The sequence below is a fragment of the Lissotriton helveticus genome, chromosome 7 (genome assembly GCF_964261635.1).
Source record: "Lissotriton helveticus chromosome 7, aLisHel1.1, whole genome shotgun sequence".
Classification (NCBI taxonomy): Eukaryota; Metazoa; Chordata; class Amphibia; order Caudata; family Salamandridae; genus Lissotriton; species Lissotriton helveticus.
In genome coordinates this window covers 532,280,157-532,307,292 of record NC_136068.1, presented here as the reverse complement: position 1 = coordinate 532,307,292, position 27,136 = coordinate 532,280,157, and the positions used below count along the sequence as shown (strand labels likewise).

Sequence of the window (27,136 nt, the reverse complement as noted above, 5' to 3'; positions counted from 1 at the left end):
CTTGAATGTAGTGCGCACTCAAAACGGGATTTACCAAAATAATCTGTGGAGAGAAAAATGCGTAAAAAGATAAATCTGTATAAATAGAAGAGAGAAAAGGATTCATTGTGGCGTGAACTTAGAAGAGTGCGGAAGTAGGTACTGAACGCCAGTGGTGTAAAAGGGCGTCAGAGAACAGCCGGAGCTGCAGACGGGGGGCAATGGATACTGGGTGTGCTTGAGGGTACAGAGTGCGTCGTTACAAGCAGAGGGACGAGAAGTAGGTTAAAGGTGGGGAGAGTAAGTGGGCACAGCCATTTATAACAAAATAATAAACATTGATTAAAATAAAAGGAGACATGGCCTGGCGGACGTGAAACTGAAAGCACGGCCGGCCGGCCGTGAAAAAGCCTTTGATGCAGAAGGGGGCAATTAGGGGAGGAGATTGGCTGGGCTGAGGCAGAGCGCAAAGCCTTTGATGCAGCAGGGGGCGGAGCGGGAAGAGCTGCTGGCGGCACCAAGCTGACGATTTGATGCTGTGCACGCGCATTTTAACTCATTGCGCTTGCACATTGAGCTAAAAGCGTACATGCACTGCATCAAATCGCCAGTCTAGTTAAACTCTTGTTTAAGCCCCTACAGTCTCGCTCCGCTCAATGCGCTTGCACATTGACAGGCGAGACCTAAAAATATTGCAAGCACGTGCAGAACTATTTCCTCACTTATGAGTCTATTGGGTCTGTCTCAGTATTGGGCTGTGCATATGCTTTCTGGTTTGTAACCTTAAGTTGTGTGACACTGACTGAGGGCCAAAGTCTATAGTCAGATACCCTATGAAGAATATATGTTCTCCTTGTGCTCAGTAACCCAGCTTTGGGCTGGTAACATTGCGTGGTGAGTTGCTGTATGACCTTTATAAAAAACTGGAGGTGGATCTGGACAGGCAATTCTTCTCTAACCTTTATGCGTGCTTGTACCTTCCAAGAACTGCCTTCTCTATAAGGAGAGTCAGTGGAATTCTGCCTGTAGTCGTCTGATCAAGGCTAAGTCCATAGTGCCCATCCACTCTGTTTCCCAAGCACTCGCAAGTAGGCAGCCATTCTACTTACCCTGATCCATGAAACCATTACCTCACCAGTTCTTGCAACATTCGTCCTTCCTTCCTGGAGGAGCTGCAGTGTTTGCTTCATTCAAGACCTCCAAAGTGGTTGATCTGCTGCTCAGCAAACAGTGAGCATCATACTTGCATATGCACATTCACACTTATCTGTAGAGAAGGTGGACTTTCAGTACTAAATCCCAAACTATTAGCTTTGTCAATGCTTGTCTGCTTTTTCTGTAGTAATGGGATGGCCGAATACTGAGCACCAGCATGCTGGTGTTGAACTTTCTTTAAAACAACTGAGTTATACGCCACTAAGGAATTTAGTTGTTTTCCAAACCAGTATCCAGATTAGAAACAACACTATTTTTGTGTTATCTGTTATGAACTTAGAGTTTTTACCCAGATCCAAAGGGAGCGCTCCTGTTCAATATGGTACAGATTTCCCTCTTTGCAAGCCAACTACCAGAAATCAGCTTTTATTATATGTATTACATACTCTAGCTGGGTAATTTGCATACTACTCCGTATTTTGTTTTCTTTACCATTTTATACGCCCTTTAACCACTGCAATATCATTATATATCTCTGTACTTACTTTCATTTCTTTGCACACTGCTTCAAACTAACCACTTCAAATCCTGTGACTACCTTAAGGGAGATCGAGAAAGAAGCAGATCTTTATGGGAAACTCTCCGGCTATTGACTGAATCAGAATAAAACCCAGATCCTGACTGGTAATGGTCTTCAGATAAAAGATATACGTGTGGTTCAGAAAGCAGTTTATCTGGGGGTAGAAATTACGGCATATGTCTAAAAAATTATGGACAATAACCTAAAACCCTTAAATGTTAAATTTAAAACTGAATTTGCTTGTTTAGAGAATTTAAAGCTTACAATGGTGGGGAGATGTAATATTATCAAAATGATTTTCTTGCCTAAGATTTTATATTTTTTAAGGGCCATACCTATGTCTATTAGTAATGCTTGGTTTACTGCTATGAATCATCTTTTCTCTGAATTTATTTGGGCAAACTGCCGCCCCTGTAGATCATTTAAACTATTAACCTTGCCTAGGGATAGAGGAGGGTGAGCCGTACCCAATCTCTAATTATATCACTGGGCAGCGTTGTTACAGAATATGGAGATTTTGCTCAACGAAAAAGGCGATTTGGTGAGGGATCGCTCTTCTGTTTCGATCTTTGAATTGATTTTGGGAACGGAAGCCAAGGGGTGCCTGTTGCGGCATACTGACTTCAATTATTACAAACGGGTGAAGTTCAAAACTCTAATTTGTGCTTTTAAGGTTTGGTCTTCGATTCGCAACAAGCTCGGGCTTGGGCGTTTTAATGCATATACCCCTCTATACAGGAATAATCTTCTTCCTCATATTTTTAATGATGGGCATATGAGGCAATGGCACGATTAAGGATTACGAATAATTGGAGATCTTACAATCGGGCATGATCTATTATTGTTTGACGCCATAAGAGATAAGTTTGGGCTAGATAATAGACAATTCTTTAAATACCTTTAAATAAGAGATTTTTTTAATAAAAAACTGGGGGGAACCTGGCTTTTCCAGGGTATTGGTAATGGATGAATTATTTAAAGACTCATGTACTTTGGGGGGCTATATAAAATGCTGATTGATTTAACAACTGATGACTTAATTAAACATGTAGACCGGTGACAAAATTTGTTAGAAAGCGATCCTGGGGATATTGAAGATTCGTTATATATGGCTCAGACTTCTGTCATGTTTAGACCAAAGAGAGGGGCTCAATGTAACCCAAAGGGAAATAGAGCTCCAATGTACCGTCAGGTAAAAAAAGGTTTTCCCTTTTGGGAGATCAAATGATCTCGAATTCAGGCAGTCGTCACACGCAGTCAGATCTTCACACTCAAATAAAGAACTTAAAAACTCTTTCCTGTGGAAAATGCTCAACAAAAGGAAAAAAACCAATTTATAAAAATATACACATTTATTTTCATTAAAAAAATACACATGAATTCATACACAATATCAACTAAAACCTAACACAGTACATTTAAAATAATGCATTTAAAATCACCTAAGGTGAAAAGGGAGAAGTATCGGACAAGACAATATAATTAGTCTTTGATATATGTTAATTTGGACACTCTGTTGACAACCTGGGGGAGAAATATTTTCCTTATACCCAATTCTTAGTTGACAACTCCAAATTTAACCCTTGTGCTATGCGTCGACGCGTTTCGGAAGCTTGCGGTGATTATAGCCTCCTTCCTCAGGACAGTGTGTTTACTTTTTCTCCCAGTCAGTTTTTACCTAATACACATAAAACATTATTTTAGGCCAACTTTTTAATGTTAAACATTTAACAAGAATCTTAACACCAGTCTCTTTTTTGCCCTTTGCTTTCTATTGTTAACACTGTCAACACCTTAATTGATTTACAGTGTTGTACTACAACTCTCATTGTTTTATCCTTTCTACAGTTTATAACATTTCCACAGCATGATGTTGAATCTTGCGCGTTCTTAAACATTAACATTCGTACAACTGCCTAGACAACATTTAGCCATTCTCTTCTAAACAACTCAACACAAATCAAAGGCAGTTCACAAAATAGCAAACTAGCAGATCAACAGGGCCTCATATATTAGTGTTTTTTCATATTGTAACGAGCATTTATCCAGAAAAGATCAAAATTAATTTGAAGTAAATTTAAACTGAGATCTCAAAAGTCAACTTTCACCCGGCACACACACCATATCTTCCTTTATTACGCCTAACTCACCTATGCAATAGCATCTGGGTGGTAAACGCTTGATTCAGGCCTCATCTTGTTGGGGTCCTATATTGGTAAGGTCAGACCTCCCGCATACCTGTTGGATATGAATGGGTACAACACATGAGTGTCCCACACTTCTGTGAGAGTAAACCTTCTCACTCTGGTTCCCTACTTTCAAAATTTACCTGTTTAAATTTGGCATATAGCGGAGCCTTTAGTTTAGAACAGGATGTCTTTTTTACGCAGCAAATTGCAGTTTCCTCGTTCTGCTCCTAAAAGAGATTATTTCATTTTAATACCTAAACTATAGTTAGGTTATTTCAGGGCTTTAATCCCCCCTCGCAGCTTGTGTCAAAAAATATATATTTACCTATAGGTTTTTATCTGGTATTGAAACCTTCAGTCATCCCCTGTGTAATCGCCAATATGTTATCACCTCCCTGTTCTGAGATAGGAGTGACTTATTAAATATTTAATACTCGTGTTGATGACTCATCTATTTAGGATACTCTATAGGACTCACCTGTTAGAGGAGACCTGTGCCGTCTAATAATTACGTTGCACCCGGGTATCTGTTGCTCGTGGCTGCATATTCGAAATGACAAAAGAAAATTTTTTCTTATATTATATTATTCTTCTGTGTCTAAATACCACCATTTTAAACTAAAATGCTCTATTTATCTAATTGCAACGTTTGTTTGTATGCAGTTATTGACTTTTTCAAAGGCCATACACTAGTTATCTTTCCACACCGGTAATGTCTAGAATACATTACTCATCGCGCCCTTGTGTTTCAAAATAGGAGCTTTTTAACTACCTAACTCCGAATGACCTCCAGACCGCCCGATTTTAAACGTACCTTGTGCAATTACCAGGCAGATATTCCCGGCGTGCTTCTCCTGCGTCTCACACGATCGCCATTAAAATTCGCTAAACAGTCTCCATCGTCTCCCGGTCGCTTTTTAACTACGCGCTCCTCCCTGCGTCACTATGCGCGCGGTGTGCCCCTTGCTGTTTACTTGCAGACGATATAACTTTATTCTACCCTAATTGTACACAAACATTAGTGGTATTCAGCACGTTTTATTTATTGAGACTAGGTGGCCCTTTATATAACTGTATCTAAAGTGGAAATATACCATTGTTCTCGGTTCCGTCGCTTTATTTCCACATTACCACCCCTTTTGGATGAGGTGATTTTCTCAACCACAAACCACGAGAATTCTGTATGTTTGTGTTTCAACTTCATAAAAAGCATTTATTTTACAGGTTTTTAGGGCAGATCGATCTGCCCTAAAAACCTGTAAAATAAATGCTCCAATGGTGGAGCATTTTATGAAGTTGAAACACAAACATACAGAATTCTCGTGGTTTGTGGTTGAGAAAATCACCTCATCCAAAAGGGGTGGTAATGTGGAAATAAAGCGACGGAACCGAGAACAATGGTATATTTCCACTTTAGATACAGTTAATAAAGGTCTCAACACAAAAGAAGACTGGATGAGAATTGTGGTCTAAGTAGAGAACATGTGACGCTCATTTATGAATATTCAAAAAGCACTTAGCATTTGTGTAAGATGGGGTTAAAAAAACAGAATGAGTATGGACAATATACGTGTAGGTAAAAATAGTGCTAGAATAATTAACACCAAGGGAGGAACAAGCAATAAAAGGGTTAACAACTGTTCCTCATAATTGCTAGATCGCGTATGAAATAATGATGCTTTATGTAACATTGATAATGTACCATGCAACACTAGTAAAGATGAAATGGAGAACAATCTTAGAGGTTATTCAGAAGAGTGAGTTTTCACTCCTCTCTTCCTCTTTTTCTCGTAACTAAACGTTATGCTCATTTGGTCGATGAAAGCGCAGGCAACAATAGAGAACATGTTTCAATTCTGTAACAACAGACTAAATAAATATACCTCAGAGATAAGCATCGCATTCATTGTAAATACAAGCATTGTATTTTATCATAATCACAGAGGAAAAAATACTCCTTTTCAAACATTTGTTTATTAAAAAATTTGTTTCAAATATAGATTCGGTGGAGGAAGAAAACAATACATATAAAGGGCCACCTAGTCTCCATAAATAAAACGTGCTCAATACCACTAATGTTTGTGTATAATTAGGGTAGAATAAAGTTATATCGTCTGCAAGTAAACAGCAAGGGGCACACCGCGCGCATAGTGACGCAGGGAGGAGCGCGTAGTTAAAAAGCGACCGGGAGACGATGGAGACTGTTTATCGAATTTTAATGGCGATCGTGTGAGACGCAGGAGAAGCACGCCGGGAATATCTGCCTGGTAATTGCACAAGGTACGTTTAAAATCGGGCGGTCTGGAGGTCATTCGGAGTTAGGCAGTTAAAAAGCTCATATTTTGAAACACAAGGGCGCGATGAGTAATGTATTCTAGACATTACCGGTGTGGAAAGATAACTAGTGTATGGCCTTTGAAAAAGTCAATAACTGCATACAAACAAACGTTGCAATTAGATAAATAGAGCATTTTAGTTTAAAATGGTGGAATGGTGGTATTTAGACACACAGAAGAATAATATAAGAAAAAATGTTCTTTTGTCATTTCGAATATGCAGCCACGAGCAACAGATACCCGGGTGCAACGTAATTATTAGACGGCACAGGTCTCCTCTAACAGGTGAGTCCTATAGAGTATCCTAAATAGATGAGTCATCAACACGAGTATTAAATATTTAATAAGTCACTCCTATCTCAGAACAGGGAGGTGATAACATATTGGCGGTTACACAGGGGATGACTGAAGGTTTCAATACCAGATAAAAACCTATAGGTAAATATATATTTTTTGACACAAGCTGCGAGGGGGGATTAAAGCCCTGAAATAACCTAACTGTAGTTTAGGTATTAAAATGAAATAATCTCTTTTAGGAGCAGAACGAGGAAACTGCAATTTGCTGCGTAAAAAAGACATCCTGTTCTAAACTAAAGGCTCCGCTATATGCCAAATTTAAACAGGTAAATTTTGAAAGTAGGGAACCAGAGTGAGAAGGTTTACTCTCACAGAAGTGTGGGACACTCATGTGTTGTACCCATTCATATCCAACAGGTATGCAGGAGGTCTGACCTTACCAATATAGGACCCCAACAAAGTGAGGCCTGAATCAAGCGTTTACCACCCAGATGCTATTGCATAGGTTAGTTAGGCGTAATAAAGGAAGATATGGTGTGTGTGCCGGGTGAAAGTTGACTTTTGAGATCTCAGTTTAAATTTACTTCAAATTAATTTTGATCTTTTCTGGATAAATGCTCGTTACAATATGAAAAAACACTAATATATGAGGCCCTGTTGATCTGCTAGTTTGCTATTTTGTGAATTGCCTTTGATTTGTGTTGAGTTGTTTAGAAGAGAATGGCTAAATGTTGTCTAGGCAGTTGTACGAATGTTAATGTTTAAGAACGCGCAAGATTCAACATCATGCTGTGGAAATGTTATAAACTGTAGAAAGGATAAAACAATGAGAGTTGTAGTACAACACTGTAAATCAATTAAGGTGTTGACAGTGTTAACAATAGAAAGCAAAGGGCAAAAAAGAGACTGGTGTTAAGATTCTTGTTAAATGTTTAACATTAAAAAGTTGGCCTAAAATAATGTTTTATGTGTATTAGGTAAAAACTGACTGGGAGAAAAAGTAAACACACTGTCCTGAGGAAGGAGGCTATAATCACCGCAAGCTTCCGAAACGCGTCGACGCATAGCACAAGGGTTAAATTTGGAGTTGTCAACTAAGAATTGGGTATAAGGAAAATATTTCTCCCCCAGGTTGTCAACAGAGTGTCCAAATTAACATATATCAAAGACTAATTATATTGTCTTGTCCGATATTTCTCCCTTTTCACCTTAGGTGATTTTAAATGCATTATTTTAAATGTACTGTGTTAGGTTTTATTTGATATTGTGTATGAATTCATGTGTATTTTTTTAATTAAAATAAATGTGTATATTTTTATAACTTGGTTTTTTTCCTTTTGTTGAGCATTTTCCACAGGAAAGAGTTTATAAGTTCTTTATTTGAGTGTGAAGATCTGACTGCGTGTGACGACTGCCTGAATTCGAGATCATTTGATCTCCCAAAAGGGAAAACCTATTTTTACCTGTCAGACTTCTGTCATGGCAACTAATCTACTACTTCAATGTTTTAAAACATGGTTTCATCTTTATATAACAGCTTCCGAGATTTCCAAATGGGGTAGGGTAGCAGGCTCCACTTGCCCGCGCTGCCAGTATCCAGCAACAGACATTGTCCAGCAACAGACATTGTCCATCTGTTTGCGACATGCCCCGCTCTGGACACCCTGAAACGTAGTGTTGGAGGCCTTTTAGCAAGCATGCTTGGCATGGAAGTTGATCTTAGTCCGCTCTCGTGCTTTGAACCTGAATTACTCCTTCTTATTCATTGCCTCTACAGTCTTTAGATTATGTTTAGCCACCTATTGGCTTAATCCTATTCTCCCAACAGGCCAGCAGTGGTTAGAAAGGTTTTTTATTGATATATAGATTTGAAAAACCTGTTTACGCCAGAAAAGGTCGTAAATTGAAAGCCAAAGGGCTAGCCATTTGGGCCCCCTTAATTAACTGGCTTTTTCTGAATGATGTATAGCGAAAACATTTTGCTTATGTATTATTCTGCTCTTCATTTCTAATTTTTTCTTTACAAGCTGCTGTAAATATTTATTTATTTAAAATTTTATATAGCGCACAGTTACCCTAGGTCATCCCAGCGCTTGTCCAGATGCCACCAATTAACCCCCGGCCAGTTCAGTGCAATCAAGCAGGAAACAAGTACGTTTTGAGGCATTTGCGAAACCGCAAAGTGCAGGTCTCAGAGCGCAACTTCAAAGGTAGCGTTCCACAGCATGGCTGTGTTGACCGAGAATCTTCTCCCGCCAGTACGGACCCTTTTTACTCTGGGGATTTGGAGAACATGTTTCTGATCAGAGCGCAACGCTCTATTGGCTTTATAAGGCACCGCTAAATTCCTCAGTATAGGAGGGCCCTTCTCCTGAAGGATTTTGTGAGCTGTACAAAGGGCCTTAAATTTGACCCTTTCCCGCACCGGGAGCCAATGCAGTGCCTTTAAGGCCGGTTTAGCTGACTGCATCCTAGGCACGCCCATAAGCAGCCTTGCAGCAGCATTTTGGACCTGCTGGAGTTTATTAAACGTTGCTTCAGGGGCACCCAGAAAAATAGCGTTGCTATAATCTAGCCTCGATGTAATCAGCCCCTGAATAAGCAACTTCCTTGATGTCAAAGGAAGAAGAGGCAGGACTTTGCGAGCTGAGCGGAGAAGGCCAAAACAGACTCCTGCCGTTTTTTTTGCCTGGGTCCTAAACGAAAGGTCTTGCTCTAACCAGACCCCTAAGCTCTTGATCTCCTCTTTCGGGCTCGGGAGTTCTCCCATGCAGCTAGGCCAGCTCGTCAAAGGGAGTGAGGGGGTCTTGTTCCCTAACAGCATTATTTCTGTCTTCGAACCATTCAGCTTAAGAGCTGACTCACACATCCAGGTGTGGACTTCCGACAGACAGGAGTGCAGGAAATCGGGGTTCTCCACCAGTTGGGATAAGGCAACCACCAACTGCGTATCATCCGCGTAACTGACGATTTTAATGTCAAATGGGGCCACCACGTCCTCCAGGGGGGCCATATATACATTAAACAACGTAGGGCTGAGGGAAGAGCCCTGTGGCACCCCACACTGGAGGGGGATGGGTGTTGACCGATCACTACCTTCCCAGACCTGGTATGTCCGGCCGTTGAGAAATGACCTGAGCCACTTCAAAGCGACCCCTGACACACCGACATCGGACAGTCGCTGAATCAACACCTGATGGTTCACGGTGTCAAAAGCCGCACTGAGGTCCAGGAGGATCACTGCCACTGACCCTCCTGAATCCAAAATGCTTCTGGCTTCATCCACGACTGCCAGAAGAGCGGTGTCGGTGCCCTGGCCTGGCCGGAATCCAGTTTGTGAATCTCGCAGCAGGCCATTCGCCTCCAGGAAACCTGACAGTTGTTGGTTCACCAACCTTTCAGCGATTTTACCGAGTCCCGGCAGCAGGTAGATGGGCCTGAAGTTTGCCAAGTCCGAAGGATCCAGACTTGGCTTCTTTAATAGCGCCTTTACCACTGCTGTTTTCCAGCTCGGTGGCACCACGCCATGGGCGAAGGATGCGTTCATTAGGTCGGTAACAGGGGCCGCGATAGTAGTTGCTACCTGTTTCAGGACCTTCATAGGGACCGGATCCATCGGGGAGCCACTTTTCATAGAGCCTAATACCTTGAGGACTTCAGCCACTGATACTGGGCCAAAGGTATCTAAGTGGGTGAGTCCTCCTCTTGGCTGTATTGCTGTGTCCATTTTATGACCGGACTGAAGCGGCAGAGGCTGGGGCAGGGCGCTTAGAATCTTCTCAATTTTCATGTGGAAGTAGTCTGCCAGCTCCTTACACTTCTCACCAGGGTTGTCATGTGTTACCAGGGGCTCAGGAACTTTAAGAAGTTCCTTTACCACTCTAAAAGTCTCCCTGGAAGAGTTAGAGGCAGATCTTATACGCTCCTCAAAAAATTGGGTTTTCGCATGACGAAGAGTGGATTTATAACCCCTCATGGCCGAGCGATATTCCTCTCGGCTGGCTACCTCCCCTTCCTTTCTCCAGATCCTCTCCAGCTTCTTACATCCCTTCTTAAGGGTTCGTAACTCGGGAGTGTACCATGGGGCCGAGCCAATTCTTTTCTCTCTCTTTGGCACTCTCTTTGTCGGGAGAATGGCGTCAAGGGAAGTGGTCAGCCACTGATCGAAATTGGCATCTCCCTTTACCGGGTCCAATTCGGGGGGAGGGCACCTAGATTATATGTATTTAGCCATGTCTGGGTGGGGGGTCGCAGGGGTGGCGGATCGGGATGACATGCGGAATTTCTTTTCTGTTTAGTTGGATTTGATTACAATTGTGATAATATCAATAAAGAATTAAACAAGAGACCTCCAGAGTGGTGGATCTGCTGCTCAGCAAACAGTGAGCATCAGACTTGCATATGCACATTCACACTTATCTGTAGAGAAGGTGGTCTTTCAGTACTAAATCCAAAACTGTTGGCTTTATCAATGCTTGTCTGCTTTTTCTGTAGTAATGGGATGGCTGAATGACTGAGCACCAGCATGCTGGTGTTGAACATCCTTGAAAGCTACTCAGTTATAGCTACTAAGGAATTTAGTTGTTTTCCAAACCAGTATCCAGTTTAAAAACAACACTCTATTTTTGTTATCTGTTATGAACTTGGAGTTTTTACCCAGATCCAAAGGGAGCGCTCCTGTTCAATATGATACAGATTTCCCTCTTTGCAAGCCAACTACCAGAAATCAGCTTTTATTATATGCATTACATACTCTAGCAGCTGTAATTTGCATACTGCTCAGTTTTTTGTTTTCTTTACTATTTTATACGCACTTTAACCACTGCAGTATCATTATATAATATATCTGCACTTGCTTTCATTTCTTTTCACACTGCTTCAAACCTTGTTCCGGGATGCTTTATTACTGTTTCTTTGCCCTCTCTTTCCTACCTCCTTCAAAACAGAATAGTAATCCGCGCCTCAAAAAATATACTCGTCTGCTTGCTATGGCGTGCTACTTTTTTTCAGGGGGAGCTACATTTCAGGCCCACAGGTTATGTCAAGAGAGGGAGCCCAAATTTGAATGATTGCACTGATTATAGCCGTCCTCCTACAGTAGCTCATTGAATGCAGCGTGAACCTCTGGTGGCGCAGCGGCTTAAAATTTCAATAAGGGGCAGAGCTTGCGAAGAATGATTAATAATTGACTGATTGTAGCACAGGCTCGGACTGCAGACCTCCTGTTGCAATGAGCCAATCAGAGGGCTGCTTACACTTGTGTATTCAAAGCGTCATCCATCCATTACATAGTCTACCACACCAGTTTATGTTTACCCATTTCCCATTAGCTAATTACAATTGGGCAAAGTAGGATATTCAGCGCAGGATGTGCGCACACTGCCAGCCAGTCCAGGTGTGCAGGGCTCTAGCCAGCATTCAGGTGCCAGATCTGGACTGCATTTCAAACCTGGTCCTTCTTGTAAATGTCTCTCCTGTGCTTTTGAAGGTGCAGCTAATAATCGTGACACTCCAGGTACTTTGGATTAACTATCTGAGTTCCCTCAGCCCAGATAGCTGAGACTTAAAAAAAAAAAAGCCTGATTCACTTGAAGAACCTTTGTATCTTGCAGCTGCACATTAATGAATCCTGGTGAATGGAAATTTGAACATAACCAGAAGCAAAGCAAAAATAATAAAATCGAGTCCATGTGTTCGTTGCAGTTTCTTTTTACATTCTCCTCTCTCTCCGCAGCCAGGACTCCTGCATCTGCGCTCCCCTCTTCCACGCTGCTGCATTTTGGAAATTCTTGTTGCAGTTCAATCTAAGTTGTTGTGGAAATTACAAAAATATCAGTGTCTTCTTAAGGATTCACAATCAATTACCTTCTAGATCTTGTAACCATGTGCACGCTAATAGGCAAATCTCTGGAGGAAATGTACATTCTAGTGAATTATGTTGAATATAATCGGTATAGTAAGTGTAAAACAAGGGAACTCCCGTAATTAGTTTTAGGTCCAGAGGAGGGAGAAAGACAAGGAAAACTATACCACTAAGGAACCTCTGAACTGACCTATATTATTTTCAAATGAATTAATCTACACCTTTCAGTGGATGCAACACAATATAGACTTTCAAACTGGCATTTTATGTTTCATTATATTTCTTTTTCTTTTTATAAATTGTTTATTTTCGTTGTCAAAAAAGTTTATCAAAGATAGACATAAATTATTATGAGATTTTGCACAGTGCAATTAACATGAAAAACAATTCGACCCCCCCCCAGAACAATACTAAAGAAATACAAAAAATATCTATCATACCTAACTATCTCACCATATATACATTCACACTCACTCTCATACTTGTCAAAAAAGCTAAAATAGCAGACAAAAGGACAATACATCTGAGATACAAAATATATTAACAATACATTTCATCAGTGATTTGATACTTAGTTGTTCCAAAAATGGAATTATTGTTTTGGCTCTTGGTTTATTCAGCTCATCCAGGAGTCGGTCTCAGATATCTTCTCGGTATAGACTTATAAACACTTTAGAGGGTAGCTTGAATGTCGGAAACGCTTAGAATCCTAAACAATTAATTGTATTTCGGTGTCTACTGTAGTGCCTGGTGGAAGGGGGAAAAAGCGTTTCTCTGAGCACTGCTGCAGCCCCAAAATAAATTCAAAGAGTCATATCTGAAAATACTTTAAATATCTTCAACATGTTTAACGCTTTAACATCGAGTTACTATTTTAGAAGTCTAGGATGATGGCTGATATAAAGTATGTTCAATATAACCTTGCTTGTGATGGTATCTTAGGTAGGGGAGCTCAGTGAGACCACCTACTGTCTGTTTTTGTCCAAGCAGAGAAGCTATGTAATACAGCAGGCTGCAAAAATATGGGTGGTGTCTGCTTAGATGCATTGGCAGCGAAAACATTTTGAAATTTCTCCAAGTGTTTATATATGCAGCCGTTGCGGATACAAGACAAATCATTCAGTGTTTTAAAGGGATCCACTCTAGTATGAGAAACATTAAGAACAGGTTGAGCAAGCATATTGCTTCAATTAATATATTTAGCGGTAACATTGGTATCAAAATAAATGCCTGCTCCATTTAGATGCCAAATGATCAAACTTAAGTCTTTTATTACTGTTAAAAAATTACAAAAGATATGTATGAAACCGATCCATGGGGCCTTTTTATAAAGTTTGTGTCGCGAGGACACTACAGGCATCAGGAAGCAGCCGATTGCGGCAGAGTGGGACGCAATCCTGATGGACTTTCACGCCCTATGGCAGAGTCCCTCTGAGGACCCAGATACTAAGTCCGAGTAAATGACTGGCTAACACCTGGAGCCTTGGCTGAAGAGCGCATGGCGATCTAGTGCATAAGGCATAGGCTCAGCACCGCACACTGTGTGACAGGTCTGTGTGCCCCCGCTGACATACATCCAGGTCCATCAACATGACGTAGAACAACCATCTATCAGGTAGTGAGTAGTTTGGCAGAGGCATGTACCCGCACATCATGTCCAATACAAATGTGCATAGACCAACAACAAGGAAGCCCCACCATTAATACCTTAAGTTCTTTATATAAGAGAGGAGAAATGTGTTATTCACCCTGTAACATCAATGTTATGTTGCGAGCTGTTTAAAAAAAAATAGTTTGTTCTCATGGAAACATACTGTTATGTACGACCGCTCAGACTACCTATTGATGTAGAAAGGAAAAACAAAAAGAGGGTTATGAAATCCTTGCATTTTTATGTAACTACTAGACCGATGCATACTATAAAATGAGAAAAAGCAATAAAAAAATTTAAACAAAAAAAGAGATATAATGTCACACAATAATGCCCTCCATCTTTATAGATATTTCTACCCTCAAATATGTTATAGACTACACACAACAGAAATCAGATGCTATTGAACGCACATCATGTCCAATACACATGCGTGTAGACCAACAACAAGGAAGTCAAAGTAGCGGAGTTTGGAACGATGCCCCACCATTAATACCTTAAGTTCTTTATATAAGAGAGAAGAAATGTGTTATTCACCCTGTTACATCAATGTTATGTTGCGAGCTGTTTAAAAAAAAAAACGAATTTTGTTTTCATGCAAACATACTGTTATGTACGACCGCTCAGAATACCTATTAATGTAGAAAGGAAAAACAAAAAGAGGGTTATGAAATCCTTGCATTGTTATGTAACTACTGAACAGATGCATACTATAAAATAAGAAAAAGCAATAAACAAATTTTAACAAAAAAAGAGATATAATGTCACACAATAATGTCCTCCATCTTTATAGATATTTCTACCCTCAAATATGTTGTAGGCTACCCACAACAGAAATCAGATGCTATTGAAGGTACATTAGTCACTATCTGTGCTTTTTCCACATTTAACCTAGAGCCAGATACCATGCCATAGTGTCTCAGATATTAGATTGCTTCTGAAGAGCTGGAGGGAGAAGAAGACAAAATAGCAATATTATCAGCATAAGCTATTACTCTCATTTCGAGCTTGTGTAATTTTAATGAGGAAAGAGTAGTCCATGTTTTTGAGGTATGAATATATGGATCTAAATAGGAGCAAGACGCTGTGGGGACAACAGACAGACTTGCCTTGTTCCTCAGTTATTCAAGATGGTGTCTGATAGCCCACCCGCAGATATTATGAATTGTCAGTTAGATATATAAAACTTTAACTTGGCCTAAAAAGTCAGTACTGAAGCCCTTATACATCTTAACATAACCTCAGGAACTGTCAGGAGATCCTGTCAAATGCCTTTCCATCATCAGACAGGATCATCTCGGCTGTCCTTCTCAGCCCCTCTGTAACAGTTATTGCTGTATCTACATGCAAGATTGTCTCCCTCAAGTAAAACCACGCGGCATGGGTTCTAGCTGGTTATAACTGATATTAGGTAATAAGACAGTATTCTGGTGTAAATTGTTGAACATGCATTTATCAATGAAATCTGCTGATAATATCCACAGTTATAAGGTTCCTTCTATCTTTAAGAAATATAGATAATTATGTTTCAAGATGTTTCTGAATTAAGAAATATTGGTGAATCAAAGTCCATACATCAAGGGGAGCAGGACATTAGAGAAGGTTTTATAAAACTTCATCTTGTCAGACTCGATCTGAGAAATTGCCTTATCTATACCTGCATAAATTATATAAGATTCAAATATTTCTCACTGTGCAGCTGACAATTTGTGTAATTTGACATTTTTGAAAGTATTCTTCAATCTGCTTTGGAGAAGACCCCACATTCTTCCATCTGCAAATTTGAATAGAACTTATGAAGTACTCCTCTTATCTCAGAAATACCAGAGACCTCATCCCCTGCCAGGTTCTTAATTGTACGGATAGAGTTCCTGCTTCTTCTGTCCTTCCGAAACACAAGTAGGCATCCCATTTCCTCACTGCTTTCAAAGCGAGAATCTGATAAGCATGCAGCTTTCTATTAGTCTTATCCTAGACCCCCTTTTACAAAGTAATTTGAATGATAGTAAGTTGTTTAACGATTGTTGATGAGTTATCTCATTTATATTGGCCAGAAATACTGGAAGTGTACTCTATTTCTAGTTGTAAAAGCGCAGGTCATAAGCGAACCTCAGAAGCCCTATCAGGCTGCTCTTGCTGGCTAGAAAACTCAATGTCTAGCCTCCTATAAATGCCTTCAAAACACCCATACTATTGTAATCTCTATCGACTATTATCATTACATTCTCTAAGTAGGCCTTCCATAATCTTAGTACACTTTCTATCGAGGAGCAGTTTGTGATTAAATGTCCAGCGAGAAGGGACAATGCTAATTGGAAGTGACCAGACTTAATATAAAGAGAGAGAGCATTTTGGTCCAAGACAATTTTAGGAATGAGTTTTATATCTAAATAGGGAATGATTTCATGGCTGGCAAAAAACATAATGATCCAAAGTGAGTTGTGGGGCACAGAATAAAATGACTGGTAAATGGTCTAAATATCGTTTCCAAAATATCGAGTAACCTAAAAATCGAGTCCAAAATATAGAATGGACAAAATATCGACTGGACAGAATATAGACATCCAAAATATCATTTTGAAGGTAAGTACTGTAATATCGAATTTAAAAATATAGACAGTCAAAATATCGAAATACATAATATAGGTGATTAAAATGATCGACTTTTTAATAATATCGAATTTTTTAAAGTGTTTTATATGTTAGTTTATGTGTGAAAAGTGTATATTTATTTGTAATTTATTGTAAGTAATTAATTTTGTTATTTAATTTTTGCGTAATTTAATTCTGTAGCGGGTTGTGGGTTTATAGGGGAATAGGGTGGGAAGTAATTTAATTATAATTATTTAAATATGTTAATTAATTAATTGGTATTTATTTTGAATATGTTGTCAATTAATTTTTAATTGGTAATTAATTGTTAATTGATAATTATTATTAATTGATTAATTGATAATTATGTGAATAATATCATTTTATTTTTAGTAGCGGGTTTATAGGGGAATAGGGTGGGAAGTAATTTAATTATAATTAATGAAACATGTTAATTAATTGGTATTTATTGTGAATAAATTGTCAATTAATTTTTAATTGGTAATTAATTGTTAATTGATTATTAATTTTTATTAATTGATTAATTGATAATTATGTGAATAATATTATTTTATTTTTAGTTGTGGCTTTATTGGGGAATAGGGTGGGAAGTAATTTAATTATAATTAATTAAACATGTTAATTAATTAATTGGTATTTATTTTGAATTAATTGTCAATTTTTAATTGGTAATTAATTGTTAATTGATAATTAATTTTTATTTGATAATTATGTGAATAATATTATTTTATTAGTAGTGGGTTGTGGGTTTATTGGGGAATAGGGTGGGGAGTAATTTAATATAATTAATTAAACATATTAATTAATTGGTATTTATTTAGAATAAATTGCTAATTAATTTTTAAGTGGTAATTAATTAATTCTTAATTGATAATTAAAATGTATTAATTGATTAATTTAAAATTATGTGATTAATATTAATTTATTTTCTCTAGCGTGGGGATATTAAAATTTACCCCTATGCTATCCAACGCTTTACCTACTGTTGCACTCTCTGGAGTGGGAATAGTAATTTTTACCCCTACGCTATCCAACGCTTTCCCTACTGTTGCACTCAGTGGAGTGGGAATAGTCATTTTTACCCCTAAGCTATGCAACGCTTTCCCTACTGTTGCACTCACTGGAGTGGGAATAGTCATTTTTACCCCTACGCTATGCAACGCTTTCCCTACTGTTGCACTCTCTGGAGTGGGAATAGTAATTTTTACCCCTACGCTATCCAACGCTTTCCCTACTGTTGCACTCTCTGGAGTGGGAATAGTAATTTATACCCCTACGCTATCCAACGCTTTCCCTACTGTTGCACTTACTGGAGTAGGAATAGTAATTTTTACTCCTACGCTATCCAATGCCTTCCATACTGTTGCACTCTCTGGAGTGGGAATAGTAATTTTTACCCCTACGCTATCCAACGCTTTCCCTACTGTTGCACTCACTGGAGTGGCAATAGTAATTTTTACCCCTACGCTATCCAACGCTTTCCCTACTGTTGCACTCACTGGAGTTGGAATAGTAATTTTTACCCCTACGCTATCCAACGCCTTCCCTACTGTTGCACTCTCTGGAGTGGGAATAGTAATTTTTACCCCTACACTATCCAACGCTTTCCCTACTGTTGCACTCTCTGGAGTGGGAATAGTAATTTTTACCCCTACGCTATCCAACGCTTTCCCTACTGTTGCACTTACTGGAGTAGGAATAGTAATTTTTACCCCTACGCTATCCAACGCTTCCCTACTGTTGCACTATCTGGAGTCGGAATAGTAATTTTTACCCCTACGCTATTCAACGCTTTCCCTACTGTTGCACTCACTGGAGTGGGAATAGTAATTTTTACCCCTACGCTATCCAACGCTTTCCCTACTGTTGCACTCTCTGGAGTTGGAATAGTAATTTTTGGCCCTACGCTATCCTACGCTTTCCCTACTGTTGCACTCTCTGGAGTGGGAATAGTAATTTTTACCCCTACGCTATCCAACACCTTCCCTACTGTTGCACTCTCTGGAGTTGGAATAGTAATTTTTACCCCTACGCTATCCAACGCTTTCCCTACTGTTGCAGTCGCTGGAGTGGGAATAGTAATTTTTACCCCTACGCTATCCAACGCTTTCCCTAATGTTGCACTCTCTGGAGTGGGAATAGTAATCTTTACCCCTACGCTATCCAACGCTTTCCCTACTGTTGCACTCACTGGAGTTGGAATAGTAATTTTTACCCCTACGCTATCCAACGCTTTCCCTACTGTTGCAGTCGCTGGAGTGGGAATAGTAATTTTTACCCCTACGCTATCCAACGCTTTCCCTACTGTTGCACTCTCTGGAGTGGGAATAGTAATTTTTACCCCTACGCTATCCAACGCTTTCCCTACTGTTGCACTCTCTGGAGTGGGAATAGTAATTTTTACCCCTACGCTATCCAACGCCTTCCCTTCTGTTGCACTCTCTGGAGTAGGAATAGTAATTTTTACCCCTACGCTATCCAACGCTTTCCCTACTGTTGCACTCACTGGAGTGGGAATAGTCATTTCTACCCCTACGCTATCCAACGCTTTCCCTACTGTTGCACTCTCTGGAGTGGGAATAGTAATTTCTACCCCTACGCTATCCAACGCTTTCCCTACTGTTGCACTCTCTGGAGTTGGAATAGTAATTTTTGGCCCTACGCTATCCTACGCTTTCCCTACTGTTGCACTCTCTGGAGTGGGAATAGTAATTTTTACCCCTACGCTATCCAACACCTTCCCTACTGTTGCACTCTCTGGAGTTGGAATAGTAATTTTTACCCCTACGCTATCCAACGCTTTCCCTACTGTTGCAGTCGCTGGAGTGGGAATAGTAATTTTTACCCCTACGCTATCCAACGCTTTCCCTAATGTTGCACTCTCTGGAGTGGGAATAGTAATCTTTACCCCTACGCTATCCAACGCTTTCCCTACTGTTGCACTCACTGGAGTTGGAATAGTAATTTTTACCCCTACGCTATCCAACGCTTTCCCTACTGTTGCAGTCGCTGGAGTGGGAATAGTAATTTTTACCCCTACGCTATCCAACGCTTTCCCTACTGTTGCACTCTCTGGAGTGGGAATAGTAATTTTTACCCCTACGCTATCCAACGCTTTCCCTACTGTTGCACTCTCTGGAGTGGGAATAGTAATTTTTACCCCTACGCTATCCAACGCCTTCCCTTCTGTTGCACTCTCTGGAGTAGGAATAGTAATTTTTACCCCTACGCTATCCAACGCTTTCCCTACTGTTGCACTCACTGGAGTGGGAATAGTCATTTCTACCCCTACGCTATCCAACGCTTTCCCTACTGTTGCACTCTCTGGAGTGGGAATAGTAATTTCTACCCCTACGCTATCCAACGCTTTCCCTACTGTTGCACTCTCTGGAGTTGGAATAGTAATTTTTGGCCCTACGCTATCCTACGCTTTCCCTACTGTTGCACTCTCTGGAGTGGGAATAGTAATTTTTACCCCTACGCTATCCAACGCCTTCCCTACTGTTGCACTCTCTGGAGTTGGAATAGTAATTTTTACCCCTACGCTATCCAACGCTTTCCCTACTGTTGCAGTCGCTGGAGTGGGAATAGTAATTTTTACCCCTACGCTATCCAACGCTTTCCCTACTGTTGCACTCTCTGGAGTGGGAATAGTAATTTTTACCCCTACGCTATCCAACGCTTTCCCTACTGTTGCACTCTCTGGAGTGGGAATAGTAATTTTTACCCCTACGCTATCCAAGGCCTTCCCTACTGTTGCACTCTCTGGAGTGAGAATAGTAATTTTTACCCCTACGCTATCCAACGCTTTCCCTACTGTTGCACTCACTGGAGTGGGAATAGTAATTTCTACCCCTACGCTATCCAACGCTTTCCCTACTGTTGCACTCTCTGGAGTGGGAATAGTAATTTCTACCCCTACGCTATCCAACGCTTTCCCTACTGTTGCACTCTCTGGAGTTGGAATAGTAATTTTTGGCCCTACGCTATCCTACGCTTTCCCTACTGTTGCACTTCCAGGAGTGGGAATAGTAATTATTACCCCTACGCTATCCTACGGTAATAATATTGTGTATTTTTTATTAATATAATGTTTTTATATAGATATGTTTTAACAGATATGATTATATATTTTTTTGTTTATAAGTTACATTAATTATTTAATAATTTTAAGGTAATTTAAGTATTTTTAAGTATATTTTAGCTATTTATTTTTAATAATTTTTTTATATTACATTATTTTTACAAATTCGATATTTTTACAATTTATATATATATATATATAAACGATATTTTGGACTCGATATTTTGGTACTTACCTGTTTGTAGATAGGAATTCGATATTTTGTCCGTCGATATTTTGGCCTCGATATTTTGGGTAGTCTATATTGTGTCCGTCGATATTTAGTCAGTGATCCAAAATGACTACCCATGTTCAAGTGGTCAGCAGTTTTGCCATACATCAGTTAGTACATTTGATACTATGATTTCTTTCAGCAGGTTTCTTGATTTTTCTCATGTGTCTAATCCCTATGCAAGAGCTATTGGATTTGCGAATATCTTTTAGCCATGTTGTACACCAGCGTGGCTGCTGTTCAGGAAGGCTAAAAGTTAGTGGGGTAAAGAAGAGTGAAGTGTTGTAAAGTGGACTAGCGTGGAGTGTTATGGAGTGGCGTAGAGTCGTGGAGTGGCATAGAGTGGAGTAGTGTAGAGTGCTGTGGAGTGTCGTGGTGAGAGTAGAGTGTTGTAGAGTGGAAGGGCATCGAGTGGAGTAGAGTTGTGTGGCGTAAAGTGTTGTGGAGTGGTGTAGAGCAGGTTGGAGGGGCGTAAAGTGTGTTGCATAGAGTGGAGTAGAGTGTTGTAGAGTGGAGTGACGCAGAGTAGATTGTCGTAGAATGGAGTGGCATAGAGTGGAGTACTGTAGGAGCATGGAATGGCATAAAGTGGAGTAGAGTGTTGTAGACACAAGTGGCGTAGAGTGGAGTGGCGTAGCGCGGAGCAGTGAAGTAGTCTTTTGTAGAATAGAGTGGAATTAAGTGGCATGAGTGATATAGAGGGGGTTGCGTAGAGCGTCCTGGAGTTGAGTAGTGTCGTAGAGTGGAGTGTCATTGTGTGCAGAAGAATTTAATGGAGTAGAGCATTATAAAGTGGAGTATCAATGAGAGTAGTGTTGTAGAGTGGGTTGTTGTGAAGTAGAGTGGACTAGAGTGAAGTGGTGTAAAGTACAGTGCTGGAGAGTAGATTGACGTAAAGTGCATTCGTTTTGAGTAAAGTGGGGTAGAGTCCATTGGCGTAGAGTGCAGTGACATAGAGTAGTGCAGAGTAGATTTCAGTGGTGTAGAGTGCAGTTGAGTTTAGTAGAGTGGGGCAGAGTAGAGTACACTGCATCAGAGTACAGTGAAGTGGCATAGAGTGGAGTCCTGCAGGGTAGAGTGCAGTGACTTATGAGTGTGGTGCAGAATAGATTAGAGTGGCCTAGAGGGGAGTGATGCAGAGTAGAGTGGCGTAGAGTGTACAGGCATAGAGTACATTAACGTAGAGTGCAGTAGAGTGGCATCGGGTTGAGGAGTGCAGAGTAGAGTGCAGAGGCATAGAGTAGAATGGCTTTGAGCTCAGTGGAGGAGAATGCAGTCTTGCAGAGTAGAATGGCGGAGAGTGCAGTGGGATAGAGTGCATTGGCATAGAGTAGAGTGTTGCAGAGGCAAAGAGTTCAGTGGTGTATGGTAGAGTGTAGTGGCATAGAGTAGACTGGTGCAGAGTAGAGAGGTGTAGAGTGCAGTGTCATAGAGTGCAGTGCTGCACAGTAGATTAGAGTGGCATAGAGTGCATCAGAATAAAGTGGTGCAGAGTAGAGCAGCACAAAGTTCAGTGAAAGATAGTGCAGTGTTGCAGAGTAGAGTGTCTTAGAATGCAGAGTGTCATAGAATGCAGTGGTGTAGAGTGGCGTAATATGCATTGGTGAAGAGTAAATTTGCATAGACTGGTACAAAGTAAAGTGATGTAGGGTGCAATAGCGTAGACTGTTACAGAGTAGAAAGAAGTGTTGTAGAATGCACTGATACAGAGTGGAGTGGCTTAGTGGAGAAGTGTGCGGTTAAGTGCATTAGAGTAGAGTGGTGTGGAGCATAGTAAAGCGCAGTGGCGCAGTGTATAGAGTGGCGTAGTGTCAGGTGGTGCAGAATATAGTGCAGTGACGCAGTGTGGAGTGGTGTGGTGCAGAGGAGAGTGGAGTGGGGTAAATTATGTATGGTGTAGTAGCACACTGCTGTTACAGTCAACATATCTTCAGTTTAAATGACCAATACATTTGCATAGATATACAGTTTTACTGATCAAAACAATTCAGCGCACGAACAATAGTGTTTCCATTACCCTTTAGAATTACCCAAAAATGTGATTCATTTGTGCTTTCCATATTATGAAATATCTGCACAGTTCACTAGACATTTAAATTTTGTTTTCTGCTAGAAAAAAAATAACATTGTGCAGCACAGCTCAAGTAGCCAGCATGATTGTCACTTTAATCCTCTCACTTTAAAGTCGGAGAAAGAAAAGTAAACACACATCTCCCTGGAAGACAGAGCCTGACATTTGATCTCTATCTTTGAATGCACAGTAGATGTGACAAGATAAAAACAAGATTTAAAGACCAGTTTACAGAAATTGAGTACTGGTGGAAGAATACAATAAATAGGGTTTGGGAAGGGACGAACTCAATCTGGAAAACATACAACAAATAAAGACAGCAAATATAAGGCAAGCAGTTGTGAGTTACAGACCACAAAGCCACTGGTATGCAATGTGTATCATGGAAGCTTTCCTAATGTCCCCAAAATGTTTTTAGCAAACCAGATAGCTGTTGCGTCCGGTAGGCCTCTACCTAAAAACGACAGAATCAAGCCATAGATGTAACTCGCCCAGCAAAAAAATTAAAAACGAAAGGATCATCAATATTTGGGATATAAATACCGCAACTAGTAATTTGAACTTTCCCTTCTTAATCTGACCAGTTAGCCAGCAACTCTAGCTATCAATCTTTCCATCAGTACCTACTGATTCTTGCTTTTGCAAGTAGGGTTATGCCATACTGTAGAATCCCTTCACCGAAGTGGCCAAGATTTCATAGCCCAAATTATGAAGTTTGTGGGACTCATGGATAGAAAGATGTCTCTTGTAGACAACAAAATTGTGATTTGATGATATAGCACTACTCCATTGAAACCTTTATTTTGGTAGGTATTCTCATACCATTAATATTGCAGCAAAATATGTGCACATCCTCATTACTACTGTGTATTATTTAACTCATTAGAATTGAAATCTCTCATGAGTATGACGCCGTTTGTAGCTAAAGAACTTCTTACCTCTTGTTTTTTGCTTTTCTTGCCCCCAAGTTGGAACCCCTTCTGCTCTACCCTAAAATCTTACCAATGCATATTCAACCATGTGCCTACCACCCTCTGCAATGTCACCTTCCCACCCCAGTACCACCCTCGAGAAACCCTCCAAAACCCCTCCACCAACCCAAACGACCTCACCATCATTGCTGTTGAAACTTACAGGAGTACGACCTAAGTGAACTATCCCTGAACACAATAGCTTCGGGATGAACTGCAGAGGCAGATACTACTGGAAACCTTGGGTGGCATTAGCAATAAGTACGTTAAAACAATTGTACACCTCTTTTCCCTTTTGTGCTTTGTTCAAAATTCCTGAAATACTATCGGGAGCCCCAATATTCAACTGAAAAGAACAGCAGGAGAAGGAAAGACGAGCATTGGCGAATCCAATAGGTCTTGCCTGTGGGTGAGCTATCGGCATTCCCAATCTGGTGTGACTGGAGAACAGGAGGGCAGTTGGAAGGAGGGAATGGAGTGGTTAAAAAAAAAAAGCCCTATGAAGCAGACGCATTGTAGCACTTTTTTTTCCCTTATGGGGAGGGGAATAAACAGGAGGGGCGGGGAGGGCAATAAGCAAGAGGGACAACGAGGGGTGGGAGGGAATAAGCAATGTGGCAGGGTATTAAGCAGTACTGTCTGGTGGAGTGGATGAAGCAAGATGGACGGGTTGGGAGGCAAAGAAGCAGGATGGACAGGGGTATGTATGGAAGAGGAAGAAGCAACATGGAGTAGGTGGGGTGGTAAGGAAACAAGCAACACAGACCACAGACTGGGGCGTGGGAGGGGAAGAGGCAACATGGTTGTGGGTGAGAGAAAAATAAGCTACACGAATGGGGAGTGGGAGGGGAAAATGCAACTCTTAGAACGGAAAGATCACAGTAACTTGAGTTCCTTCCAAAACAATTAACACAATCAGTTGTTGAAATAAACCCCCTAACAGATTTGATTCAAAGATGCTTTCGTGTGACTGAACCCACAGAGCACAGTGAACATAGATTCCCATAGTAGACTGAGAACTGCGAACTGTAAATACTTTCTGTAGCATCTGAAAAGCGAAGCTGAGGCCTAACTGTCCGGCAATGTAACAAGAATAATCTATCAGCATATACTGTCTGAAAAAAATCTCAACAGAAATACTTCACACTTGAAAGGCGAAAGACGTGGTCAGCAGAAATACTGTTAATGGCCCCGTAAATGATAGTTGAATGTTTGAAACTCACTACTTCTAAAAACAAGCATTTACAATGCAATGGTCTCGGCATCATTAAAGGTAGAGCTATTGGCATTGCTCATGACATTTCTTTTTTTTTCTTTAAATCATAAATAAATGGCATTGTCATTTACATTGTCAATACACACCACTCTGCACTCAACTGCACTCACCTGCACTGCACTGCACTCACCTGCACTGCACTCACCTGCACTGCACTGCACTCACCTGCACTGCACTCACCTGCACTGCACTGCACTCAACTGCACTCACCTGCACTGCACTCACCTGCACTGCACTCACCTGCACTGCACTGCACTCACCTGCACTGCACTCACCTGCACTCACCTGCACTGCACTGCACTCACCTGCACTGCACTGCACTCACCTGCACTGCAATCACCTGCACTGCACTCACCTGCACTGCACTCACCTACACTGCACTGCACTCACCTGCACTCACCTACACTGCACTCACCTGCACTGCACTCACCTGCACTGCACTGCACTCACCTGCACTCACCTGCACTGCACTGCATTCACATGAACTGCACTGCACTCACCTGCACTGCACTCACCTGCACTGCACTCACCTGCACTGCACTCACCTGCACTGCACTCACCTGCACTGCACTGCACTCACCTGCACTGCACTCACCTGCACTGCACTCACCTGCACTGCACTCACCTGCACTGCACTGCACTCACCTGCACTGCACTCACCTGCACGCCACTGCACTGCACTCACCTGCATGCCACTGCACTGCACTCACCTGCACTGCACTGCACTCACCTGCACTCCACTGCACTGCACTCACCTGCACTGCACTCATCTGCACTGCACGCACTGCACTCACCTGCACTGCACTCGCCTGCACTGCACTCACCTGCACTGCACTCACCTGCACTGCACTCACCTGCAGTGCACTCACCTGCACTGCACTGCACTCACCTGCAGTGCACTCACCTGCACTGCACTGCACTCACCTGCACTGCACTCACCTGCACTGCACTCACCTGCACTGCACTGCACTCACCTGCACTGCACTCACCTGCACTCACCTGCACTGCACTCCACTGCACTCACCTACACTGCACTGCACTCACCTGCACTGCACTGCACTCACCTGCACTGCAAACCTGCACTGCACTCACCTGCACTGCACTGCACTCACCTGCACTCACCTGCACTGCACGCACTGCACTCACCTGCACTGCACTCACCTGCACTGCACTCACCTGCACTGCACTCACCTGCACTGCACTCCACTGCACTCCACTGCACTGCACTCACCTGCACTGCACTGCACTGCACTCACCTGCACTGCACTGCACTCCACTGCACTGACCTGCACTGCACTCACCTGCACTGCACTCAACTGCACTGCACTGCACTCACCTGCACTGCACTCACCTGCACTGCACTGCACTCACCTGCACTGCACTCACCTGCACTGCACTCACCTGCACTGCACTGCACTTACCTGCACTGCACTGCACTCACCTGCACTGCACTCACCTGCACTGCACTCACCTGCACTGCACTGCACTGCACTCACCTGCACTGCACTCACCTGCACTGCACTCACCTGCACTGCACTGCACTCACCTGCACTGCACTCACCTGCACTGCACTCCACTCACCTGCACTGCACTGCACTCACCTGCACTGCACTCACATGCACTGCCCTGCACTCACCTGCATTGCACTGCACTGCACTCACCTGCACTGCACTCACCTGCACTGCACTCACCTGCACTGCACTCCACTGCACTCACCTGCACTGCACTCACCTGCACTGCACTCACCTGCACTGCACTGCACTCACCTGTACTGCACTCACCTGCACTGCACTCACCTGC

The 27,136-nt window shown here is 41.5% G+C and overlaps 1 protein-coding gene and 1 long non-coding RNA gene across 3 annotated transcripts in view; one reads left to right on the top strand and one right to left on the bottom strand.

The window, feature by feature from the left end:
• Window positions 1–27,136, top strand: part of LOC144768721 (uncharacterized) — a 75,209-nt gene that overhangs the window by 8,107 nt on the left and 39,966 nt on the right. The window lies entirely within an intron of this gene.
• On the bottom strand, window positions 3,274–4,127 carry LOC144766860 (uncharacterized). Its single transcript, XR_013597959.1, has 3 exons — window positions 4,044–4,127; window positions 3,865–3,952; window positions 3,274–3,392 (listed from the first exon to the last, which is right to left on the bottom strand). It is a non-coding gene; the product is annotated as an uncharacterized LOC144766860 (long non-coding RNA).